The 27,293-nt window shown below is 40.5% G+C and overlaps 1 protein-coding gene across 2 annotated transcripts in view; it reads left to right on the top strand.

The window, feature by feature from the left end:
- CARMIL1 (capping protein regulator and myosin 1 linker 1) overlaps positions 1 to 27,293 on the top strand; it is a 187,660-nt gene that overhangs the window by 48,191 nt on the left and 112,176 nt on the right. The window lies entirely within an intron of this gene.

Below are 27,293 nucleotides of genomic sequence, written 5' to 3' on the forward strand. Positions count from 1 at the left end.
AATCACCCCATGGGCTTGTGCTGCTTTGTCCTTTGATCTCGAGTAGGACCTGCTGCTGGTCCCTCAAAGCAGGTGAGCCAGAGCCATGAACTGAGGCAGCTGCTGGAATTGCTGGGTGGAATTGGCAAAGCACATGTGCACTGCCTGAGCATTTCCTGGGTAGGTAAGAGCACAACATTTGACTAAACTTGTGCTCTGTCCTGGTCTGGAAAAACCATGAGTTTTCAGTGTGACCTGTTCTTCTCTTATTTTTAATTATAATGAGGTCTAGAAATCCAAAAGCAATTTTCCACAGTGTTAAATGTAATGGCTAGGAATTCTTGGGTAAGCCTAAACCTCGCCAGCTTGGGTAGTAGAAGCTGTGTAGTACAGAAAGGAGGAGATGAAGCTATGAACAGTAGCTTCATAGTAGTACAGCAGTTCATGCCATCTAGGCACAGCTACACACTGGCCAAGGCACTGTCCCTTCCCAAGGCTGTAAAACAGACAAAGTAATGAAGGATTATCAGGATTCTCTGAAGTATAGGGACTTGTTTGGATTTCCTGGCAAGGTCCTGAACAAATTGAGGTTTTGGACATCTCCATCAGGCTCTGATCTGTTAGATGATAGAGCCCATTTGTAGCTTGTTCCCTAATCATTCAGTAGATGGAGAACATGGGAGTAAAGGAATGCCAAAAACTATAAGCCTCTTGATGGAGTGTTGTATGTATAAACACATACAAATATATATACATACATATATATAGAGAAAGAGAGAGAGTAAATTCAGGAAATGGCAAGCAAGTTTCCTTTGCTGTGTTGGTTTTTGGGGTGTGCTGCAAGTCATAGATTTTGGAAAGAACAGATTTCTCTGTGAGATCCCAAATGCATCCAAAAATGGTTTAAACTCTAGATTACAATTATTGCAGCAGGCTGTAGGGAAGTGCAGTATGTATCTCTATGGCTAAATTTGTAGTATTTGTACAAATGCTGAAGCATTTATATCTGGCAGTTGTGTGCTGTTTGAAACTCCAGGGTAATCTTTCTTTAGCAGAACTAATAAAAGATGGACTGATAGGAAATAGAAATCTGCTTGCACTTACTATGTGAACTTGATTTTCTGCTTCTTTGCCATCTTGCCATTCTACTTCCTCTGTTAGTGAATGTGAACTATTTTTAGGGGATGTGAGCTATTATGGATTTGAAAGGTATTCATTTCATTATATTACACTTTCCAGCAGCATTTTTTTTTTCTGCAAGATGGAAATCTAGAAGTGTAGTGGGTTCTTGTTTTAAATACTGGTAATGAATAAATAAATAAAAATTGCTCACTTTAAAGTGCATGTTATTTCAATGTAGATTTCTGGGCCTAGTGTTTATATAAAGTAAACAATAACTTCCAGTTTGGGAATGTAGTTGTTCCTGTTACTGCAATTTACTGGAATAAATAAGATCCAATTTACTGACTCATTTTAAGGATATTTTGATTCTTTTATTTTTGTAAATTGAGCAACTGTTCTGGGATTTTTGTTGTTGTTGATTATATTCTATTACTGCTCACATCATCTTTGGCAGCTATTTCTGTCCACCTTACATATATCATGCTGTTCTGGATCTGTGTGGGTGGTGGGTGTTTTTTGCTAGCCATTTGTTCAAGACTCATGTTAAATCTTTTTCCTATCATTACATCTACCATTCTCCAGCTGCCTAATGAGATACATTAGTAGGAACGTTCTTCTATAACCGAATTGGGATATAGAATTTTGCTTTATATGTGCATCTGACATAAATTCAGTAGATCCAGGGGGTAGTCTGTGGAAGTGCTGCTGGACCTACCTGCACAGAGCTGAGTCTAGCTACACCTACAGGCCTTCAGAGTTCCAGGGATCTAGTAGGACTGCACAAGAATTTTTTTAAAATTCCACCAGACTTCCACCAAAGATAGACAAATAGTAATAGGAAAGGCTAGTCTGTGGGAGTAAGAAATCTGGGCATTGAAGTGAAATTTAGATATCTAGGAGATGTCTTACATGAAAATCAAGATTTTACAGTGCCATTATTAAAATTAACTTTTTCTAATTCTTATTAGACCTCTCTTTCCCTCGTTGTTGCATTTCAGCTTTGTAATGCATTAACTAGACTTGTGCTACATCCCCTTTAGCCTCTGCCACTTTGAGGAGAAGGTGTGCTGGATGTTGCTGCCCTGAACCCAGTCCCAGAATTTGTTGTTGTAGAGATTCGTGATGCCTTTGAGACTTGCCCAGAGCTAGGAAGCATAACATAATTTAAAACAAACAAACAAAGCAACTCTCCTTCCCCTCCCTGAAAATGAAGCTCTTCTGGTATTGTCATACCCTAGGCATATTTAACTGAAAAGTTACTGCAGGCTTAAAGTCTTCTGACAAGTTTTACTATATCACCACATATTTGAGTAAGTCTTGTGGAAGAGGAAAAAGGCACCTGCATCAGAATATGTTGAAATATTGATCAATTAAAAAAACCTTCACAAGAGAGGACTGGTTCATTGGCTTTAGTTCCTGCTGTTACAGGCATATCACATCATAATACAGTGCTCATATGTTAACCAAACTCTGTCTGTAAGGTTCTGCCTCTACTGTACCCATCCTGTGTCTTTCTTTCCTGGTGGTAAGGAGTGTTCCAATTTCTGACATGTTGTTGGTAGTTTAACCATACTTGGTTCTACTCCCAGTTAGAATAATTGAAAATTGAAGTAGTTATTGTCTTTTTCATGATTTACTGAATCAGTAAAAAAGACATTTTACAGTCCCCTTAGAATGCCAATACACTGAGCTGTTTCCGGTGTCCTGTCACACAAGGAGTTGCCTCTCCCTTCAAACATTTGCTGGTGAGGCCTTTAGACTTAATGCTGAGGATTTTTGTATCAGTGTCTTAGGTGAAATATTGACTCATGTAGTAGTCTGGTCTCTATCTAATCCTCATTTTGTCTCTCATAACAGGTTTCCTCCCCACATTAAAATTACTTATTTCCACCTCCAGTGTCCTCAATATCACTGGTTCATGAATTAGAGTTCTCAGATGTGATAAAGCTAACATTTCTTTCTGAAGCTAGTATTTCCCTCATTTAGAAAATGAGCTACAACATTGAGAAATAAAGTCATGTTGGTCTGATGTGATTTTTCTCACTGGTGTTAGCATGCTGATGTTGTGCCTTATTCTGCTTTCCTTTGGACTTTCTTTAATGATGCTGCCTTTACAATGTGTTCCAATGCCCTGTGTTTCTACTGAGGTGTTTTTTGTGAGCAAAAGTAGTTGTCTGGATGATGTGCTTTGCTTGCAACTTCCTCTGTCATGTAGTTTTTCAAATCTAGTTACTGTGTTTATTGAATATTTTCAGATTATATACCACCCTATACTTAATAGTTTTATTAAAGCTCTTGTACCCAGTCCTGCAATTTCATTTGTCAGTTCTTTAAGAATGCACTGATGATGATTACTGAGGTTTTTCTAGTTTTGAATGGATTAAACTCTTTACATTTTGCTGTTGTTTTCATGTTCTTTGCCTTAAAGGCATCTTGAATTTCCCAGGCTGTAAAATAAGAAAGTTAATTCCATTTTGAGACTGTTGAAAGTGGACTGTAAGGCACCTTGATGCTGGATACTCTAAGTGAAATTTTCATTTCGTTGTTTAAAAGTAAGCAAAGCAATGCCATGGGAAATATAAACTGTGTCTTCATTTCCCTTTTCACTCTAATGGAACATTTCTCCTGCTCCTCCTCAACATGGCTCTGTGTGCACTCATGCTAAGCAGGAGTGGCCATAATTCCTCTTCCCAGTGCTCACTCTGCCATTCAGTGATGTACCATCTACCAGGCAACACTGTCCTTTTCCCCAGAAGGCAGGTTGTGCTTGTGCTGCTGCTGTGCTGAACTCTTTCAATAAAAAAACCAAAGCAGGCAGCAATTTATCTCCTATGTCTCAGGATTTTGCCAGGACAAAAGAGGCAAAGCCACACATCTGGTTATTGAAATGTGGTATTTCTCAAGAGATGATAAACCCCAGAAGATATTCTCTGAATGTGTAGTAAGGCTAGGAATGGGTTAGATGTGAATGAGGAACTGAGTCAGGCTGACTCACTCAGACAAATTTAAATTACTTGTGTAGTTTCTAGTTCACAGTGTCTTAAAGTCCATTCAGGTTCTTAAACACAATTTTCCCAGCTAGTGAGGTCAGTGAAACCTGTTCCTTTCTGGTTTCTCTGGGGAATTACAGAGTGGGTAAGAATAGATAAGATAAAAAGATCAAGCCGTGACAAAAAAGTGTATTTGAGGAAGAGTTGTGACTTTGCGTGGTGACAAGTTCTCTTAAAATAAAAACATTTTTAAAAACTGAAGCTCAGCAGATGGCTTCATAATCTGTTGTTGAGACTGTAAAGATGGAGGCTGAGGGGACTTCTGGAAGAACCTGACACACCGTGACAGAGGAGCAGTACAGTGTTTCTGCTTTCCTCAGGTCCTTCCTTGCCTTCCATCTGGCCTTCCCAAACCCTAGGGAGCAGACACAAACCCCATTCAATTCAGGCTGCTGTTAACAGATGGAAGCTGGAGGGCTGTAAGCAAGTACAGTTTTTGGAGTTCATGAAGTGTCAACTCTGTAGTAATTGTGTTTTTCTGATCTTTATTTTTCCTCCTGAATTCCATTGGGGGCTAGGACTAAATCTTCAAAACTTAAAAAAAAAAAATAAAAAATTAAAATCTTAAACTTTTAAAGATCTAAAATTATTTCAAGGTTTTAGAACACAGAGTTTTAGAATCAGAAGTGAGGAGGCAGGGACTGTCCTTTTGAACAGGAGAATTTATGAAGTGAGGACAATGCTATTGCTTAAATAACTGCCTCCTTGGATTGCTGTTGGAGAGGCTTGTTGGACTCTAATGTTTTTTGTCATTGCCAAGCCAACTTCTTTTAGCCTTTCACAGAGGAGAAAAGGAAAGCCTAGCTCCTGTTTTGAGGAGTATTTGAAACTTACTGTTGCCTCAAGCTTTAGCTTCCTGTGCTGTGCGGTAGAGTGTCTGATAATGAAAGATGAAAGCTTTCTATTTTTGTCTTGTGAATGTAGCTCATGTTTCGTGGGCCAGATTGGTTGGTTTTTGTGTGTTCCTTTTTGGTGCTGCCTTTATCGTGGAGAAGGGGGAAGGAGGGAATAGCAACTCCACTGAGGTGCTAAATTTAGAGTGGTTAGGAGTGAGGATGTGTATCTGGGGTCTTTCCAGCTTTTCAGACTCAAGGCACCTGAAGAGGCTGAATTGTAACCAAGCATGGTTGAATTGAAAGGACACTTCCTGGGCACCAGAGACCCTCTTGTCCTTTACCCCAGTGAGTATCCCAAGTGGCAAATCTGTGCACCTTGTGAAAGCAAAGACTGTTTGTCTCTCTTTGTCATTTGAAGTGTTCACTGCAGACATAGCTGTCACTGGTGTGGTCTGATATAGTCAAACTTAAAATATCCATTAAAAAATTATGATTGATTCTGGATGTTTTGCTTCTGTATGCCTGGTACACTAAAGAACTTGATACAAAAAATTTTGTTTATATAGAAATATTCTCAGAGATGAGGGATAGTGGATTTTTGGGTTGCTGTGCATAGTACAGAGAAGATGTTAAATGGGATAGTGCAAAAAGAGGACATAGAGGAGAGGCCATGATGTTCCGTGCCTTACATTTTCTTCACACATTTTCTGCCTACATTTATTTTGGAAACTTGCTTATATGAGCTGTAGTTATCCAAGTGTTTTTAGTGCATAAGTATAAAAGCAAAATATGATTTGTACTTTCTTTCTTTAGGATCTATAGCCTAGATGTAGAATTAGTATATATTTCATTATAGTTGTTTATACTGGTTTGTTCTCCAACCTCACTTTGCTCTCAGATGTTGGTATTTCCACTTGCTTTTTTAGGATGATGGAGACCTTCATTAAAAAGATTTCTGCACATGTGTTACAGAATGAAATGCCATATCTGTTCACAGTATGTTCCTGCTGTAGGAATTTTTCTGTGGAGGCAGAAGCCTGCATACTTGTGTGTGCAATGTGAAGTGCTTCAGAGGAGAAGCTCTGTACTTCAGCACCCATGCCATAGTCCAGCTTGCAATTCTGACTACAAGCCACAGCCAACAAGTTCTGTTTCTCAGCCTTCCCTCTCTTTCTCCCTCATCTGCTGGCTTCCCAACCTGCCAGCATAACTCCTCTGCAAGTGTGATCTGTGGGAGGGAATAATGCTTAAGCTGTTCTAGCAGAACTCAGGTTAAATGAAATGCTACTGGATTTTGCCTCCTCCTGAGCACTGGCATAACTGGACAGCATTCCACACAAAGGATGGCTAAGATCCCCTGCAAAATAGTGCTGTTTTCCCTACAAAATAGTTAGGGTTGTTAACACTGATAGTAGGTGCTGCTTTTTGTGATGGTGTGCCCAAGTTACATCTTCAGAGTGCAAATGACTAAAATGTTCAGCAGCACACTGCCCTGTTCAAAATGAACTGGCTAACAGCCTTAGCATATTGACAGTAGGTCCTACTTTTTGTCATGACATTATGCAAACTAGTGGAGCCAGGTGTCAAGTTCTCTTGAAAAAAAAAAAAATCAGAAGGGTGCTGCTGAGAGCAGGCAGCAGCTTCCAGGTAAATCTGCTGGGTTGCAGGTGAGTGTGAGGAGAGTTCAGCTTCCAGATGCTTTCACAGGGCATCCCCAGCTCCTTGTCAGGCCCTGCTGTGTAGTACAGAGAAGCACTCAGCTGCTCAGGCAGCCCTCCCTGCTGAGAGAGGTGGTGTTCTGTGGAAAAAGACATACATGGCTCACATGAAAGCCTCTGGGAATACTTCATTTACCTTCTTGAGTGTACCTCATTTTCTAAAAGCAAGAGCTGCACTAGGGCACATGCAGTCATCAGAGGTTTCTTTGCTTTGAGTAGTGAATAGATTCCTCCAAGACTAGGAAGATGAGAATAGAGAACAAACAGTGGAAAGTGAGGCTTTGTATAAGAGCTAACCTCATATTTGTTCTGCAGTATGAGCTCAGTGCTTGTTTTCACCTGGTTATGAAAATATGAAGCTTCTTAGGTTTTTGTTTCATACTTACAAGACAGCACAAAGGGTGTCTTACAGTGTATCTTTTTGATCCTGTTTGCTATGATTCAAAGCACTCTATTCATATTTATATGTCCAGAAGACATAAAAGTGCATCTTAATCCCAGTCAAAATTTAAAAAAGGAGTAAATTTTGGATATCTGCATTTGGAATATGCTTGGAGCGAGTTTCTTTGTTCTCCATGTGCTCTGAGACAGAACAGGTTGTTACAGGGGACCTTTGTACACTGACTCCCCACCTCTCCCAGCACTTTAGGAAGCTCATGCAGCCTGCTCTGGTACATGCTTGAGCTTGCATCGTGGTAGTGCATGTTCCTGAGTAATTGTCCTGGGAAAGGAATAGCAGAAAGCTGACCAAATTTCTGGCTAAACAGTTACTGAATCTGCTTAAGCTGTTGCAGGTGGATCATTCACAAATGTAATGGTTTGTTTTCACAGGTCAGCTATGTCTGCCTGGCTTGTTTAGCATGACATAGGGAGTTGTTTTGAAGAGTGTTGCAGGTTTTGTTCAGCTTTGTACCTGCAGCTGTTGCTTTTCCACATGCACAGGTTTTTTCAACTCTGATGGAACTAGATGTTTTTCTTCTTAAATGAAATGTGTTCACAATTTTAAAAAAATCCACTGTAAGCCAGGTTCCTGGTGGGTACAGATTTGCTGGAGGAAGGCCAGTGGGGCTCTCTGACTGAACATAAGAATTGGAAAGCATGAACATGTAAATCTAGAAATAGGAAATGCTGCTACTTGGCTACACATGGCTAGAACTGCTTTGTGAGCAGAGTCTGAGCACATAAAACAGCTGGTGACAGGTCTCTATATGAAAAAATATATGGTTTTGGCTTATAATCCACAACCACTTTCTATGAGTTACAGAGCAAATTTCAGTTAGTGTTTACATTTGGTTTGGTTGGTAGCTCTTTTTTTTAATGCTGCTTGGGTTAATTTGTGTTCTTCCCTTTTTCCTGTCTTCCTTCCATCTTACAGTATGTGGTGCAGCTATTTGTCTGCAATCCTACTGCTGGTTTTCCTCTTGTCCTGCTTGCTGCTCAGCCCCATAAGGAAGGGGGTCAGCTCCTCCAGCTGGTTGGTAACCAAAGCCACTTCTCTGGAGCATGGCAAGGAGGGGAAATCAGTATGGCATCAGTGCCATCTGTCTATAAACTCAGAAGTTAGCAAGGTCTCATGCTGCACCAGTTTGACATTTCTGTTGCTGAAAGGAGTTTCCCAGAATGGGCAAGAGCCCTTTTGGACTCCAAAGAAAACAGGAAATCACAAGGTCGTTCTTATCAATCAACACCTGTTTATTAATGGTTTTGTCTTTATGACAAGTTAGGTTTGGGGAGAGAGAAATTGCTGTAGGAATCAGGAAAGAATTACTTTTAAGTGGTATTATTGAAAACACCCACAATCATTGATGAGTTTAATGAGTTTTCAGTGTAATGTGTTTATTAAAAAAAAAAAACCTTTTTTTTTCTTTGCTCAGAAACAATAAGATTGGGCAGCAGTACCTCTAATGCTGGATATCAAGTAGAAAATAACTGCTTTGTTATTTTATTTTTTGGATTACTAGTTTTGGGTTGTTCTGTTGTTTTTTTTTTTTTTTTTTGTGATACCCCTGATCACATTTGGCATCTCAAATCTCAACTAGTATTTAAAAGTTTCTCCATAGAACTGAGAGAGAAATCACGACAGTGCAGCAAAAACAAATGTATGTAAATGCTAAAATGTGTATTTGATGTAAGAACATTGAAGCATGTCCAGAAAGGAGAAATGGTGCTGCCTGGAATACTTGTCTTTATAGGAAGAAGATTTTGTTGCCACCCTCTTTTTCTGAATGTTCTCAAGGTTTTAGATAAGTCTTGTGTTTTGTAATGCATAGTGGCCAAAAGCAGAGATTAACTATTCTGATGATAATATTCAATAGTTCATAGAGGCACATTATTTAATATCTTTGCTTAGCAAATTTAATTGTTTCTGATGAAAATTTGGAAGTTAATACTTACATGATCCAAGGCAAACAACTTTGAACAAGTCCATTCCTGAAGTTTTCAGTTTAGCAGATAGCTCAAGTCAGACAAAACTTCAAATGCGTGACTTGTGGCCATCAGCTAGAAGTGTTTTGTTGTTCCTAAGGGTGCAAAGCAATTTCTTTTATGTTTTGGGCAGTGAGTCATGACTGAAAAGCAGTAGTGCTTCTAAGCAGTAGTCAGTAGTGCTTTTAAAGGTAAATTGGGTAACAGTGATTTTGTGAACAAAGGATGGAGTTCATGCACCCTTAGCTATCTGTGTGGATGGACTCTGGTTTGATGCCATGATTTACTCATAAAAGATGACTAAGCGAGTCACGAGGTTTATTTTGCTGGTGTGTTTGACCTCCTCTGGAGTCATTGGTGAAAAGAGCTGTGAGTTTCCACAGTTTGATACTGGTTACAGACAGATAAGACTGATGGTTTTGGTCTCATTGCAGGTAAATCATGGGATTGTGCAGTGAGCTGATAAGGCCTGGTTCAGCATGCTCCTCACACCTACCAGGACTTGCAAAATGTGCAGGCCACTGTTACTTCCACCTGCCTGGTCAGCCAGGTCACCACTGCTGTGTCCTGTAGGGTGCCAGCCTCTCCATCAGTTCAGTGTCTGTGCCATCAAGTTTGTGTCTGTGTGGTTTCTGACTTCTCATTGTGTTTTGGGTAAAATGAAAGCTCCTTGCTATCAGTGCAGGCTCACCTGATAAAAACTCAGCCTCATGAAGTTACAGGTGTCTTGCAAAACCCCTAGTAGGAAGGAAGGGGGTGTCAGCACTCCCTCTAGTACAGCAGCTATGGATCTGGAAGAGAAATCTAGTTCTCAGCTGCTCTTCCAGGTGAAACACTTGTGCTTGCACATAGTTGGCAGCAGCAGCCATCGATTCAGGCTGCCTGCCTGCAGGTCTGAAGTTGTTTCTTCCTGTGTGGGAGGGAGTTTTCTGCTCTGGGATAAGTATTCTGGCTGCACACGTGTGACTGCCTCTCTGTGGCACCCTCAAGACCAGAGGTAAGTGGGGCATTTCAGCTTCCTAAGCTTCCACATCTCAGGTTATGGTGACACTGAGATGCAAAGGGGGTTTGCACAGCTCATTCCCAGTCAGGGGTGGCAGAGCATAGGGGATGGTTGGGGTGTCTTTGGAACTGCTCCCTCAGGGGGCACCTCCTCTTTGCTCAGGCAAGGAAAAGCAGGGAAGTGCAGGTATTTCACAATTCATGGGGTAGCTGGACTAAGTGCCCTGGTGTCTCCTTCTTCAAAGGCATGGATTTTATACTGTGAAGGGTGTGGACTGCAGCTGGCTTCCCCAGCGACTCTGCTGTCTGCTGATAGTGTTGTAGATGGAAGATAAATTGCTCATCATTGCAGTCTGACAGCTGCCTAGAGAGCAGAGTAGAATTAATTCCTGAACTTCTTCCTTAACTATTTCATTTACCTGGGTGGTAGTTCACTACTGAATGTGTAACTCCTTTGCAGGAATGAATACTCAGAAAATTATCTGCTGTGTTTGTTTCATGTATGCTTAGCATCCTAGATAACACAGCAAGTATGCTGTTTATCTCTCTCAGGAAAAAAATGTAGGTAGTAAAAATAAGCTGGAAATGCAGTCTTACTCTATTTGGTAGAGGCTGTTGCCTTGGGCTGTGGCTTATCTCATTAACCAACCATGAAAACTGTGCAGTTTTCCATCTTTGCTCTTCATCAGGTAGATCACCATTCATATTATTTATCTACAGTTCTTCAGGGCAGGCAGCAGTGGATAGGATGTTTGTGTATTTCTGGTGTATTTTCACAAGGTTGCTCTCTGATGATTGCAGACTCTGGAGTTGGGTCTTTAAATATATGTGTTGATGGACAACTGCTCTGTAATTAAATAAGAAAATTCACTTTTCATTCGGCAGGGGGGTTTGCTTACCTTGTATTGTGCCATTCAGTTACCTATTGAGGTGTTTAGCTGTGAATGTGCTGTGGTAACAACAGGCTGTTGGAAAAGCTGGTAGCAAAACAATACCCTGAAATAAGATACTTTCTGGAGGCCTCTCAAGGGTGGTTAATAGACAATTCCTGAGCTTTTAGCTGTTAAAAGTCTGCTCAGAGCTCCAGCCAAGTTACAGAACATGTTTTGTCTGGCAGTTGTGTGGATTAGTGAGCCGAAGGGTTATGATCAGTTAAAAAAATCCTTTCTGGCAGAGTTTGGGCTCTTGTTTTGGAAGAGCTGTTGAGAGAGTTTGAAGAAGGTAGGGTTTCTCCCAGGTCTCAGGAGTTTGATTCACTTAGGTAAGTGGGGTTTGGGATATGTATTTGATGTTTCAACCCATACTCCTCTATTTTGTTTTTCTACTGATAAGACTCATTAGTGGTTGGAAAAGGTGGCTTGGCTGCTAATTTAGCATGGCCATAATTTTTCAGGAGAGAGAAGACTCGGGGTACAGAGTCCTGGGAGAGGGCCAGGGAGCTGCAGGCACCCCAGGCTGGGACCAGGTCTGAGCAGGAGCAGGCAAGGACCCACTGATAAGGGATCTGAGAGGTGCTTTGACAAGGGCTGGAGTGCAGTCCAAACCTGCATACTCCAAACAATGACTCTGTAGCCACCTTTGCTATTTTTAGTAAAATTGTGGTGCTCTGTGAATGTATAAAGAGACCCTGGGAAATGTTGTCATTTGAAATGTCTAATTTTAGGTTGTAATTTATTAGAGCATTTTTCTGAAGATGAGACTGAATTTTTTTCAGTTGTCTTTTGTTTATTTAGTACATTGAAAGAGAAGATGCTTTTATAAAATGAAATATCTTGCTGTGTACAGTTCTGGGACAGATGCTGTATGTTGTCATGTTGTTCTCATTGGAAAGCAAACATAGATATAGTTACAGCAGTGTTACATGCTGTGACTAACCTAACATATTTTATTGCATACTGCCTTAGATTTTATGCAGCCAAGCATGTTATCTTTCACTGAAAGAATGTTTACTACAATTTTATATTAGTAATCTGCAAGAGGTTGCTAAGTGTACGTGACAAATGGACTGCTTCTTGCAGTAATGTGAAGAAAATGGTAAGAAATTCTTGATGAAGTCTTCTGCTCCTTTAGTACCAAAGAAGTCCTGTGAAAACAAATCTGTGTATCCTTGTTTATTTTCTCCCTCCACTGTATGCATGTATGTGGAGGGGGACCAATGGCGACAACTCCCTATCTGAAAAACTTGTTTCTTTTCTTTTTTTCTATTTAATTACTGATGGCTTTAAAAGTAAGAGAACTATCAGATCTTATGTTTTCATGATTTTTCCTTTCTATTTAACCAGCTGCATAGCTGATCTGTATTTTCCTTTGTATTAGATAGAGACTTTTTTACTCTTTACTCCAAGGAGACACAATGTTTTCTTCCATGGTGCTGTGAAGTTGACCATGTGGGTGACCTCTGCTTTTTAATTTGCTGGCGAAACAGACTTTTTGTGAGCATATTTAAGCAGACATTTGTTTTCTGATTATGGTTTACTTTTTTAAAAAAGCAGCATGAATGTTTTAGAAAACAGTCTTAAGTATAAATGTACTTGTCTTGGCTGATACAATAGCTAACAGGGAGCTAAAAGAGCTGTTTGGAAACCACCTTTGTATCTGGATTGCAAGAGTCCAGATTTACAGACCACTTGACCAAAATGACATACTTTTTCTATGTTAGGGCATATGAATGAAGCATGCTACCAAGCTAATTTGCCCAAACTGGAAGCTGATTTTACTGTGAACTCATTTCTTTGCTTCACTGTTCTTAGGTTTGCTTTATTAATTCTGTGAATTAGCATCAATACACGTGGGAGGACGTTTTCTTTGGATCCTGCATTAAATTATTCTGAAGAGGCCCTGACAGTGAAAGGAGTTGCATGTCTGTCTCCTCATCTATCCTCTTAATGGGCCTTGCACTGTGTATTTTTGCACATATTTGAAGCAGTGATATTAGTTTCCCAATTACTGCTCGAGCTCTTTGACGGAGCCGATGAGCAGTTATGCAACATGTCTGAGTTGCTTCCTTTTTCCCAGGAGTGAGCAAGGACTGGCAGAACAAGTATTGGCTTCTTTGTACAAGTTAACTCTTAAACTGAAATTTGGAGCTCATGCTGTGGATACTTCGAACAGGTCCCTGATTAATGAAGATGAGAGGTTACAGCTATTACAGAAAGGGGATGGGTGCTAGCACAGTGTCAGGAGAACTGGAGTTTCTTCTGGTTGTTCTGAAAAGTTGAGTACAAGTTCATGCAGCATTCTTGTTTTTCATCCATTGTAGGAAGCAGTGGCATTTTATTTATTTGAGGTTAATCAGCCCAAATGGCGGTGATTGTTCTAGTGTAGGGGTTAAAAAAATAAATAAACCCTTGTGTGGGCTTGTTGCTCTGCTACTGAAGTACCCCAGTGATCTGTCTTACAGGCCTGCAGAGTTTGTTTTTGCTTCAGGGATGTCCACCATGCCTCTGCTGCCCTTTCAACAGGGAGCAGCTTTGCCAGATTTATCAGCAGATGCATCTCCAAATGAGTTGTCTGTGTCTGGTAGGATGCTGGGTCTGGATACCTGGATCACAGGATGACTCAAAGTCATGCAGCTGTGATGCATCACTGCGTGCTGGATTACATTACCCTTCCTCTCCTGCTCTTTCCTGCAATAATGATACCCATCTCATGGCTGATCCTTCCTGCAATAATGATACCCATCTCATGGCTGATCCTTCCTGAAGAAAAGTTAGGCTCCCCTTCCCCTTCCTTTTCCTCTTCCTCTCCTCTCTTCAACATGGCAATAGACACCTGTGTCAGGTGCTGGAGAACAGATTTGTTGTGTGTGCACATGGTGGGAGCCCTTCAGCCTACCTGAGCAGCTGGGTGGCTTTGGAAGTGCCCTGCAGTGTGAGGAGCTGGGAGGGAGTGGGCTCAGCCTCTCTGGGTTAGCTGTGTTACCCTGGAATGGATGGGTTACACAGCTGCATCCTAAGGCTGCATTTTGGCACGTGCATGGAAGCTTTTCAGTTGTAATTGGTTTCCCTCACTTTCTTGTCTGCCTCGTGCAAGTGTGACCTAGAATGTGGAGTGCCAAGTCTGATGCAGTGCTCCTTGCTTTGCAAGCAGTTTTATGTATTATTCTAGAGTATTAATTTACTTCCCTTTTTTAAAAATTAAGAGATTTTTCATCTTAGATTGAATGATTTAAATTTCCTCTGGTTACCAGTGATCTAGTGGATGTACTTGGGTCTTGGAAGAGAGCAGTTTATGTGCATAAAAGAGGAGGTAGATTCTGTGTCTAATGCTGGATCATCCTCAAATATTTCTGTGTGAATATGTGGTTTTAAAAAAAGGCACTGTGTATTTGTGTGATTATTATAAAGCTTGATGTCTTCCTTTCTAGTGTCCCAAATTGCGTGTAGCTATAACCACCCCCACTGCCATCTGTTTTAATTAATAACAAGGGTAAGACAGAGATAATTGTTGAACTCTAGACTTCCTTTTGTATGTGTGTTATACAGATTTGCTGGCTGTATTTTGATAGCAAAACTGATTTCTGAAGCTGTAGCAGAAAGGTACCAGTTTTATGGATTGTAGAGATAGCACTGATTATAATTTTTAGTTAGTTTGTTTGGGTCTTTTAAATACATTAGCTTTTAAGTCTTATCCTTTCCTTCATACTTTCCAGATGGCCTCATTTGTTTGTAGGTTCAAAAGGTTTCTTTCTTCTCCAGGAATCAACAAATTAAAAAGAAATCAGTACGGGTTTTTTTGCTTCTCTAAAACTGTTGGTTACCTTGTATTTGTAGTCTCTCTGTGTTTGTTAGAATGGACCAGAAAACAGTTGAATCACTGCTCCATTATAAAGGCAGTACTGGCTGTACATACACAGGAGTAAATGCACTGCAAGGGATGGAATGGAACACAGCTCTGTCTCATTTAAAGTGTGGTTATGCAGCCGTCTATGCATTTGTTAATGAAAAGGGGTGGGTTTATAACATCAACAGAGTGAATTTAGGGAATCAAAACACATTCTGTGGTAAAAGTGACCTGGAAAGAAATATTTTCACACAGTTTTATGCTACCACTGTTTTTCATTCATTACACATACACACATCCCCAACTGAGATTTTTTTGTCTTGTTTGTTGGTTTCAGAAGCTTCCTGGCCTTCACTAAGAATTATTTAGTGTCCCAGATCTGCCAATTATGAGCTTCTCAAGCTATGGGCACAGGAGCAGAGGGACAAACCTCCAGGCAGAAACATGGTGCAAATAGCACTGAAGCAGCTGCAGACAAAAGGGCAGGCTGTGCATTTGATAAGTAAGAATTCAGTATACAAGAATTGCAACATAGGCATATGAAAGGTGACAAATTTAGCCCAGGGTAAACTTGCCTTTGGGAGACAGCTCAGTCCCTAGTTAGTGTCAGGTGTTCACAGCTTTTAAATCAGAACTGCTTGACTTGGCACAGATTAACCCTTTTGTGAACCTCTATCCTTAATCTTGGCCCCCCATGCATTTGAGTTTCTCCAGTCATGTTATCTGATTACACTTGGGGTCAGGGGAAACCAGAACTTGGTAGAATATTGAAGGTAGGTATGGTGCATTTCTCCTGGATTTCCAAGCCTTTGGTGATCCAGGTGAAACCATGGATGCTGGGTGTCTGGGATCAGAACCTCTCTCTGAAGTTTACCTGGACTCAGTAGTCAGAATCCAGCATGTCTTGCATGGGCTGCATGTCTCATGCAAGGAGGATAGCATGTCTCAGCATGTTGAGTGAGCATGAGCAGAGCTGCTATCAGTAGAGCTGCCTGGGCTTTCCAGATACAACTGGAAGTGTTTTGCTATTCAACTTGCTGTGTGTAAGTGTAATCTCTCTTGTTTCTACATAGAACAAATCTTACAGAACCACAGCTGAAGAGGTTGCTCAGCCTCAGCCTAATTTTACTTCTTACCCGTTCTGCCCCAGAATGTTGGCATGTTGCCAGCAAGAAGCAACTTCAGACAGTATAAATAAAAATCACTGTCCTTAACAATGAAGATTTTTGTGTGATATTAAAGTCTTTGGATGGATTATGCAGTCTGCTGGAAGCAGAAACTTGGCAAAAGACTAGAAATTGAATGAAGAGAAAAAACTATTATGTTAGTCCTTAAACTGAATTATCTTGCCATTTGTCACTTCTGTACTGTTTTTATTTCTTATTAAATCCTCTTTCTGCTTTGATTGCAGGGAAGTATCCATTTCATGTGCCTCTCCCTGGGAATGATACCCTATTATGAGAGCTGATGCTTCTCCCTGTGTAGTTGTCTCACATCACATCTGCATTTGGTGGCCTCACGTTTTTAGCTGTTGCTGCACTGGCAAGGTGCAGGACTCCTTGATGCCTGTGGTCAATAGGCTTTGACCCCCTTAGAAGGAGCATTATTGAGTGCCAGCATTTCCAGACAGCTGTGATGCCTTCATAATTTTTTTATAGGGACATACATAATTGTTACAGCCAGAGTCAGATCATATACTCTGAGCCCTGAGGAGCCAGAGAAGCTTGGATTTTTTCTAGCTAATTTACCAGGCTCCAGAAACTTCATAGAATTGATTGATTTTTACCAGGAGTGAGTCAATGATGTATTTTGAAAGCTGTTATGTATCTTGATGCGTCTGCAGGAAAGTGAAGCTGCCCCCTCTCCCCCACCCACTTTTGCATATATGAAAGCAGAATTCTTCAGACTTTTTATTAGCAACCACAACAGATGCTTAGCTTCTGAAACTGCTCTGAGGCATCAGATTGAGAGGAGCTGAGGTTACAGGCTTGATGCTGATATTGTTGGATGAAACACTGTGGTCTTTACTGTGCAATGAGTGGGCATAGATATATTATTTTAAAACACTGATATTTGGCATCTATCCTTGAAAGGGTTATATCTACTTGCTTCTGCCACCTGCATTTTTAGATTAGGGCCTTAACTACATGTCTGTATATTTTAACAGCTTCTAGGGTAGGAGTGGCTTAATTGAAAATGTACTTTGTGATCATGATGATGTGATTGTTTGAGGCAAAAGGACAAATTCTGTTTTTTCTGTTAAACACGTTGGGCAGTGAGAACTCTTGGTTTTTTAGCTTGATCAAAGCAGTGTCTCCTGGAGCTTCTTTACTCAGCCTGGAGTAAATGTCCATAGAGTGTCCCATTGTTTCCACCTCCCTTGACCTCTACTTTAGGAGATATCTATACCTGCAGACAGAAGATAGTTCCCATCTAATTTATGAGTGAGGAGGGGGTGGTGGCCTTCTCAGAACTGGTGTGAGCTCTGCTGTGAGTTCTGCCATGCAACTGAATTTGAAATCATTCCATCACAGACAAATTGACGTGGATGCTTTCTGCTCTTTGTCTTCATTTCTTGGTGCACTGATGTGAGAAATTTTAGGATTTAAGGAAGGGAAAGAGAAGACATCTGTATCTAGCCTGCAAGAAAATGAGAAATGATGATGTAGACAAACTGAGTGATTACGGTACCCTGACATAGAATACATAGAAGATAAAGCTGGAGGTTTTCTTCAGTGCTGCAGTTGTGGGTAGGAGGTTTTGATTTTTGATGGCTGTGCTTTACTGACATCAATAATGTTCTCATCTGAATAATGAAGTTAATTATTCAGTAATACAAGTGTTTGTGTGTGGGCAGGGTTCAAATCTTCCATATATCTGATAGTCTGTTGGGTGAAATTCTTTGCAAACCCGCTAACACTGATCATTTATTTATGGCATGTTTGGGAACTTAGGTGTGTAATTAAAAATCTTTATAGTGATTTCTTTAAAACTTCTAATTTTAGTTGTACAAAACTCCTGTGTTGATATAAGTATTAAAGCTCAACAAAAGGAGAAGAAAACATTTAGAACTTGAAGCAACAAAAAATCTTGAGAAGAGACGATAAACAAGAAGTGTGTAGAAAAATCATTATGACACACATTAATAAGCTATTTAAGCAGCACAATAGAATGACATTTTTCTTTCTGTCTTCTGTGAGAATGCCAGCAAAACTGACTGAATCCAGGTGAATTTATTGAAAAGGTTGATGTATAACTCCAGCAATGGTTAATCAATGTTACTGTGAATTTAGGCTAAGAATGATAGTCACATTTGAAGCAAATTTAGCTAAACTGGTGTGTGTATATTAATGCCATACTTTATAACTGGCATAAACTTAAAATTGCACTTGCAAGCCTTGTTCTTACAAACTAAACTTAGAAGGACCATGGTGGTTTAAAACCTACCATCTAAAAAGAGCAGACTGTCATTCTCAGGTTTACTTTCCTTTTTGGCAGACTGTGCTCTTTCTCCACAGAGAAAATTAAGATAGTCCACAAACTGAAGAGCTTCTAAATCATTACTCTGAATAAAATGATAAAGCCCAGGAGGATCTAGTTCACTCTTACACTTGTGTAGTTTGCTCTGACAAGCAGAGTGAGTTTTAAGTTCACAACTTAGAAGTAGTAAAGCAGTGAAGTAAACTTTTAAAAACTCTCTTCCTCTTCCTAACACTCTTAGGGTCCTGAAATGAGCAATGGTTAAGTAGCATCAAGCACGTGGATCAGTGCTTATAAAAGCAAAATTCGCACACAAAGCTGTTCTGAGTTTGACTTAGATGACTTTTGCATCAGAATCTTGTGAAGACTTTCTGGGGAAGCAAGCTGATTTTTTTTCCCCAAATTTTCAGAGGCACAGGTAGTTTAAAAACTACTGAAATAATTTGTATATCAAGGAGTAACTTGATACTGAGTGTTGAGGACCAAGTTGTAGCAGTTGTTTTACTTAACTCCTAAGTTTGAAGAGCAGAATCATTTATTGGTTTTTGCAGTCAGTGAATTGTAATTTCCTTTTTTTTGAGCATGGTTTCTGACTTTGTTTTTTTTCCATTTGGCTGTTAGAAATTGATGTTGTTCTCAGACAAATGGGGATGTTTTGTTATTACATGCATTTTTCCAGATTAATATGCTGTATAAGAAGCTGCATAAGTAACACACAGGCAATATTAGTGTGATACACTCAAGAATGTTCACAAAACCAGAAATTATGAAAGTGGCTTTTTTATTGAATAGGAACATATTCATTTTTAATAGTCAACAGCATTAGATAATTGACATCATAAGACTTTTTAAAATCAGTGGAAAGAAAAATATCCCTCTCTCAATGGTTACTTAGTGGTTTTTGCCCAGCTCATGCAGTCTGTACCTCTTAGGTAGACAAGCTAGTGTGCATTTGGAGTGTGGGGGAGACTGCCAGGTATTTTTTTGCAGCATGTTGGAGGCAAAATTGCTTTTCTGGAATGTGGCAATTCCTGAATTTCTGTCTAAGGGGATGCCAGATGCAATCAGCTGTGTCACTGCCTGAAGCTGGTCAGGTTGCTAGGTTTCCTGCCTGTTAGATACAAAGTGGGAACAGGGAGGGGACTTTGTCTGGTGCAGAATTTCCTAAGAAGAAATGCACCTGCATGACAGGAAAGTGGGAACACTGTTCACATCTCAGTTATTTACCTGCCCTGGCTGTAAGGGTAAAGTGCATGAGAGAGAAGCTGTTGTGAGTTTTCTCCAGGAGATGGTAGCTGCTCATCAGCTGAGTGGATGGTTGGCCCAGCCATCTTTAGCTCCCATCACTTAAATAATGAAGTCTATGGGAAAGCTCCACAGGAAGGGGTCTGCCTTTCACTGCCCATTTCATGCAGGGATAGCAGTGGGCAAGGGGAAGTCCCTTTCAGCCCCACTTTCTTGAGTGGGACAGGGGAGTAGTTTGCTCCCTTTTTTGCCATTTCTGGAAGGTGTATTAAACTCTGAAAGAAAAGGTTTCTTTAGCAGAGGAGAAATGTGATACATTAGTAATAAAATAGATGTAAAAGGGATAATATAAAATGTAAAACAATGTAACAAAATATCTCAGTTTTGGGGCTGTGAGTATAGTGGCTTTTAAGGATTTTAAATGGCTGGTTTCAGCACTCAAGCACTATCCCTCTCTTGAAAGACTGATAGTCTTAAGATATCAAAGTATATAAAGATAAAGTCTTGCAGTGTATCTCAGGTGATTAGGGATGAAGTGGCTGTCACATTCGTGTTAGTTCCAGCAGGTACTTTGTACTTTACAGATGATAGAGATGGAAAAGGGGTACTGTGGGGAAGGAAGAGGAAAAAAAGGAAACCAAGAGTGCACCTGAGGACAGCAATGAGGCTCCTGTAGTAGTGTAGAGAAGATCTTTCATCCTCTCTGGACCTAGTGGTGAAGAGGGTTTTGTGTTGCACCCACACCAATGGTTTCTTTGGGAAAGAACTGCCCTAGCTTGGGGGTTTTTATGGTTCCTCGCCCATTGGTTTGTGTTTGTTTCAATTTATATAAGCCATGGAGAGTGCACAAAAGACTTAATTCTACAGATTTATTAGGCTGATATCTTTTCCTGGCCCTTAGCTCTTGAGGCTATCTAGGGTCAATTTTTTTGAAACTGTGGTTTATGGCTATTGAGGAAAACTGTTCTACTGTGCTTGTTTAATTTATTTGAATATTAAGTGTAGCTAAGTGCATTGCACTTCGATACTTGAATCTTTATATTTAATTGTTGGTAGCTAAAAGCAAATAGGAATGTCTGTAGAAGAGTTTCTTATTAAATGCTTGTGTTATGGATCAAACTGCATTTCCTCTGAACCTGAAGTTTTTGTTTTGTTTCCTGGTCTTTAAAGTTCTTCATTATGGCTGCTGTGACATACTTAGAAAGAGAGCAATCCCATCACTAAGGATCACTGCAAAATGTTTAATCTGGCATTTCTAAGTGATGAAATTAAAGAAGATAAGAATAAAAGCACTGTAATAGCAAAATCTATTTCCAGCTACTTCTGCATAGAAACAGAGTCATTTGCAGCACACCAAAACGCTTCCAGTTTTAACTGCTGTGCGTAAACACAGAAAGAAGCTGTGCAGGGAGAGGGAAGGTGTATGGATGTTCCTTGTTATTAACACCATGGACAGGTAATGGGAGGGTTTTTTCTAGTGTCCCTCTACAATCTTTTTGTGATGGAGAGAAGTAGTAAGAGCATAAAAAATTGTTGCACAGAAAGTACTGGAGCCCAGGGTGTTTTGAATTACAAAGTCAACAGCATGTTTTCAACCTGCTTTTTAACCAAGTATTGGGGGTCTAGAACATTGTGAAAGGTGAGTACTTGGTGAAGATATCCTGCTGAGGCACACTGTAACCTGAATTTCAGCACTGAATCTGTGTAATGGCTATATACAGAGAAGAGAAAAAGTAGGAAAAAAAAGTGAAATAAAGGTATATTAACACTAATGTGCTAGTGACCTGTTTTTGTGTAATGTAACTACAGAGAAGGAAAGCCCCCTTTGGGGTGTTACTCCTCACAGATGAGTTACAAATGAAGCTATGTGGTTAAGCCTGCTTCCCTCCTCTGTCTTGGCTGAGATCAGTCCTGGCTGTGTCAGTGCCATGGAGAGGACTTTGAATTGTTGAAATGCAGCTGCTGATTCCTATTTTTATGGCTCAGAGCAGACTTAAATAACACGGTAGGTGGGTCTTCTGGTATTTAGTGTTTTACAGCATTATGGGTTTTCTTTGTTGGGAATGGTGTGGTGGTGAGCAGGATGACAAGGAAGCTTTGCAGTCTGCAGGGGATTGTGTTGCTTCTAGTGCTCTGTGTTGGATATCTCTCACAATGCCATGAAACTGTTCCATGACTGATTGGTTACTAGAACAAGGGAGCCCTGGTACACACAGGCAGTAGGTGGCTGCCCCTCCACAAGCAGTTTGGTGGTTAATAGCCTAAGATGCAAAACTTTTGAATGTAAAATCTGTAAATCAGGGCAGTCCCAGTCTGCACCAGGGGTGACCACACCCAGACTACTTCAGTGACAGGGCTTGGCAGTTGGAGTATCCATGGGCCCTGTTGCTGCCAGAGGTGATGTATGGCCAAAGGTGAGTACATCTCAGTTTCTTCTGAAATCCCACATTTACTAAAATAGCTGGATTGTTTGCTCATTGCAGACAGGGTTATAGCAAGTTTTCATGTTTCTCTGTGCTTCACAGGTTATAAAGAAGCACAGTTTGATTCATGTCTTTTGTAAGCAGTTCACAGGGCTAGGACACTGCTGGTAGGTGGTAGTGGTGGTGTTGCTAGAGCTGTTGGAACAAATTTAGTTATGTCTGGAAATTTTGTCTTAATTCGCTGATAAACCTCCAAGCTATGTTGTTTCTTCTCAAACATCAGAATTAGGACTCTTTTATTCCAAGCTTCTCTTCCAAGCTTTGCCACTTCATCTTCCCTTTTTGTTTTAGGCAAATCTTGCAGTGTCCATGCCTTAGTTGTTATTAATTCTAAAACAAGGATACTTTTTCCCTTTTCTGTCTTCTAGGCAGGATTTGTTCATTGCTGCCTCTGAAGTAGAAATTGTTCTGCAGATTTGAACAGCTTTCCAGGAGCTGGATAAGCATTTCTGTTAATGGGTCCTCTGACTTGGACTGAAAGGGAAATGTGTGTGAAGCACTCCATTGTGCCATCTTGTGGTGTCCCCTGTCTTGTTCCCTGCAGTAATGTGAAAGGTGCTTCTCTTCTCTAAACACGGCAGATTTATTGCCATCTCTTCTGGTATCTGCGCGCACATTAAAAAGAAAAAACAAGCAAAGAAACTTCCAAAACAAAAACAAAACAAAAAAAACAGCTCAAAACTGTTCCCCATACCATCCTTTGCCATCCAGAAAATGCAGAAATTGGTGACTCAGAACAGAGCAGGCTTGAATTGTTAAAGTAGTGTGGTGGCAGTAAGGACCAGTGGAAGTCTGTGATCTGCCCAGCATCCCCATGGCAGGCAGGCTCACGCTCTGTGCATGGCTCCTGGAAGGGGACCTGGCTGAGGAAGCAGTGCTTGACTTGAGGAATGATAGCAGAGAAGCATGCAGCAGAGCAGCCCTTCATGGGATGGCTGAGGTAGTTACTTGTGCTGCAGAGCTTACCCCAGTCTTGGGCAGGAGAGGATTGTACTGATGCAAGCAGCAGCTCCCCTTACTGTGTTTTGGTGTTTGGCTGGCCACACAGGCACCAGCGGCTTAAGGGAGCCTGGGAATGGGTTCAACTTGGCTAAGGGTCACCTCAAGGAGGGAGAAACTTTTTTGTGTGTGAACTGAAATGCACTAACCTTTTCCTAATAGTACTTCTTCAGCAGCAAAGGATTGCTTTAGTATTAGTGTAAAAATAAAGGGACATTTGGAATAGGAGTGAATGAGGTCTGTCAATGGTTTTGTCACAGATGGTGCTTCAAAATTGTTCGAGACCAAATGATCAGAGTCAAATTCAGTGGTGAGGGATGTGGGTGAAGGTGGTGGTGCTGCAAGCCCTCAGACTGGGGCTGTGCTGGGCTTTTTCACTGGTGTCAGTGCTTGGCAGAGAAACCCACCATGTGCCAAGCGATGCCACCATTTCAGATGGTGCTGCATGCATGTTCCTGCTGTGCCTGAGCTAATCAGCCCTCCAAAAAGCCCTCCAGGATGTCAGCTAGCTCTTTGTGTAGAGAGGCTCAGTGCTTTTAGCAGGAGCTGCCTCTCTCAAGCCCAGCTCTAATGTCTCTAACACGTGCTGAAAGGGGCCTTTTATCTGATCGAACTCCAGTTGCTTCAGGATGTAGCATTTACAACATCAGGATTGCAGCCCGGGAAGTGAACGGTCGATCCTAGAGGGACTGAGGGAGGCTGGATGCTCTAACATGTATTGATTCATCCATGTTTTAACAAAACAAGAACTGTATTAGTGCTGCTGCTTTACCTCACATTATTGTGTGTGCATCAGATATTGAGTCAGCGGTAGCAATGGAAAGCTTATGAGAGAAATCATAAAGGAAGGAATAGAGATGGAAACTTTAAATGATGATATTTTGGATCATAATGAGAAAAATCGGGATGGTATAACTAAGGCATATACAGAAAAATGGCTGTCTTCTGGATTCAAGGCATTCTCAAGATGATGGCTATCATAAGAATGTGATAAGAAATAAGAAAACTTTTTACGAATGCTTTTTTCCTCAAGTAAATTATAAGGGAAGAGACTGAATCAATTTGAGGCTGACAAAATGGCACATGCTGGGGACTAAAGAAACTACATGGAAAGAAAGGTACAGAGAGTACATTTTAAGAAGTAAAATTGCAACAGTTGATCAAAAAAGTACAAAGTTGGTTGTTGTTTTTGTTATTGGGATTTTTCAAAGTATCTGTGTCAATCAGTTCCCAGCAAGGGAAAAATATTTGGTTGATCATCTTTATTTTGAGATTTTAGCAGAAGGAAGTTTCAAAACATCTGTGGTAGTGAGTGGTGGGAGCATCATGCAGCTTCCCAGGCCCATGAAGTGCTGAGGTGGTTTCATTTTGTTTCATATCTAGCCATGAAGCCCAAGTGCTCGCTGTGTTTTCCAGAACTCTTTATTCCTCAACATTTAAAAAAGGGTAGTGGTGTTTTTCAGATTTTCATTTCCTTGTGGATTTGAAACTTCTTTAAGTATAGATAAGCTAGCTTTAGTTGCTGTGGTTTGTCTGACAAAATAGATGCAATTAGCACAGGACTGTGTTTCTCTAGTGATCTTCCCAAGAGTGACTGCCAGGTGGGATAGCTGGGTTAACCCAGTGCTGCCTTGTAAATTTAACTTACAGTGCTAAAGTTGGTAATAAGGCTAGGGTTTGACAATAAATGACAAAATGCATCTATATATTTGTTATATTGATATGCTCATGGAGAATCTATGCTATTTACTGAGACATATTGTGAATTCTAGTAAACAGAAGATGACCTTGTAGGTCATGACTCTCTGGAGATAATAATTTGCAGGATTTTGGTGAATATTTCTGAATCTTGTTTCATGTACATTCTGAGCAGCGTAGGGAGTGTTAGAGAATTTGGAATGATAAAAACATTAGGATATCATCATCTTGGGTATGTGTGTGTGAGTAGGAGTCATTTAAAATTCAAATCATAATCCTATTTTATGCTCAAAAAAAGGCAGAGTAGGAAGACAGACCAAAGCTGCTGTTAACTAAATATAATTCTCTTTTGTTGTCCTTGCCGTGGAGTAACAGCCAGTTTGTGTACCCTGTATAAAAGTTATCTGGATGTGCTTGCTGTCTTCACTCACAAACCTTTTGGCTTACAGGTGTGTTAAAGCATGAATTAACTCCTGAGCCTCTTTCTTTTCTCTGCATGTGTTTATTTTTTGATGAGATCTTTCAACTTTATTAATGATTGGGTACTACTGGTGACCAAACAAAATGGTAATGTAGGAGTGGGGATGTGATGCATGGAGCTGAACAAATGAGATCATTTTGTTATCAGATGATAAGGTGGATTATACACCGTGCCCAGCTGACATTCCTGAGGGGTTGTGAGCCAGGGAGCTCTTTGTTCCAGGTTATCCCTGGAGTTAGGGTGTCTGCTGCTCTGAGTCTCTGCACTTCCAAGTGACTTTGACCATGATACTTCTTTGCTCATGGTGGCAGAACCTTCTTGGTAAAATGCCTGAGGATTGCTTGAGAGTCAGGGTGGCTGCTTCTGCTTTTTGGTTTCTTTGTATGAAGAAATCAAAAAACCCCAGGAAATCTAGAATCTGCCTGTTCATGAAAAACAGCACTCCTGGATGCTTCTGAAAGCCCTAGACAATTGTGCAATCACACACATACTTGTTATTCTTGCCAGAGGAATGCACAGAGACCTGGGTTTTCCTGCACAAAACTAGCTTGTTTCTTAAGAGGGGGCTTGAACTGTCAGTGTGAAAACACCTCCAGTGCCTCTGCCTTTGACGCCAGCACCACGTTTCTCAAGGGAAGGACTAGAGTGGTGCGTGTTTTTGAGTAGAACTGAATGTTCTCTTGCCCTTGCAAGTGCTAACAGCCATGGAGAATCCAATTGACAGAGGCATGGGTGAGCCATATCCTAAGAGCCATTATTTGTTTATGCTCTGCAGCCTTATCAAGGAGAAGGAAGTCATTGAAAACAAACCATTCATGTTTCACAGCTCATCCAGCAAGTCTTGGATTGAACTGGGCTACAGGCTACCCTGTGGCTAAATGTGAGCAAAAAATGTGATGTTAAAATGTAAATGTACAGTAAAATTTTGAAAATATTAGAAAAAAAATCAGAAAGTAGTGAACTAAAGTGGATCCTTTCAAGGGTCATGATGTGTACTCACAGTTTTTAACAGCTAAAATTGTGATAAATTGCAAGCCTCATCTTAGCCAATTCTGCCATTGTGAAAAAAGTTTTAAAAAAATAAGTCTTGTCCTGTTGTCAAGATGGGACAGTAATTTTGCAGTAATAATTAACCTTCTCTTCAATTGATTTGTTGTAAAAATCAAACTCTTACTTGTTTGTGAGAGTCTTAGCTGTGAAAACTGTAGAAATTTGTGTTACTGGATTAGAAACTTCAGGCTCTTTTTTTTTTTTTTTTGTACTATCTTATTGCTCAAGAGTAGCCCTTTACCTGCTGAGTGGGGACTATCATTATACAGCAGGCCTCTTCTTGGTACATAAATGCATCTTAAGGTCAGGGGGTTTTTCAGCTCTGTTGGTTTTAGAAAGATCACTTTGGGATCACTGGTATATCTGCCACAAGAATATACTCTTCCATGTGCTCTATTGGACCATTCTTTCCCAACATAATTTTATTAAGGCCTTCTGGTTACCTGGTTTACATTTAACTTTGTTGTTTGGACTGCTCATGTGTGCTGTAGTCATGTTAAATCAACCCTTTCTAGGTTCATAAAGTAGCTTGAACCCATATATCCAAGCAGATTATTTTAAAGCAAGACTGTGATGTGATTCTCCTGTAATGAGCTGTCCCACTGTGGTGGCATACACAGAGCACTCAAATGTTGGCCACTAGAAGGTAAATACGGAAAGCAGTTTTTCAGAAAGTTTCCTTTCCCCTGACTGTCTCACTTGGGCATCTGAGATGTAGTGACTAGAAGCTGCTCTGCCTGTGACACTGCAGCACTCTGGCTCTACACCAGTGGTAACCTGAGCACTGGGTCTAACCATATCAATCCTGAAATAATCTGCTAATATCCAGCACTGGTACAGCACTGGTGCTCTTAGGATTTAGTAAGATGTTGTTCAGCTGAGGCACTGAAGCTGAAATCCAATCCCTGGAGTGTTCAGTGTTCAGAGTTGGACGCTGGGTTGCA

This window comes from Oenanthe melanoleuca, chromosome 2 (genome assembly GCF_029582105.1).
Source record: "Oenanthe melanoleuca isolate GR-GAL-2019-014 chromosome 2, OMel1.0, whole genome shotgun sequence".
NCBI lineage: Eukaryota > Metazoa > Chordata > Aves > Passeriformes > Muscicapidae > Oenanthe > Oenanthe melanoleuca.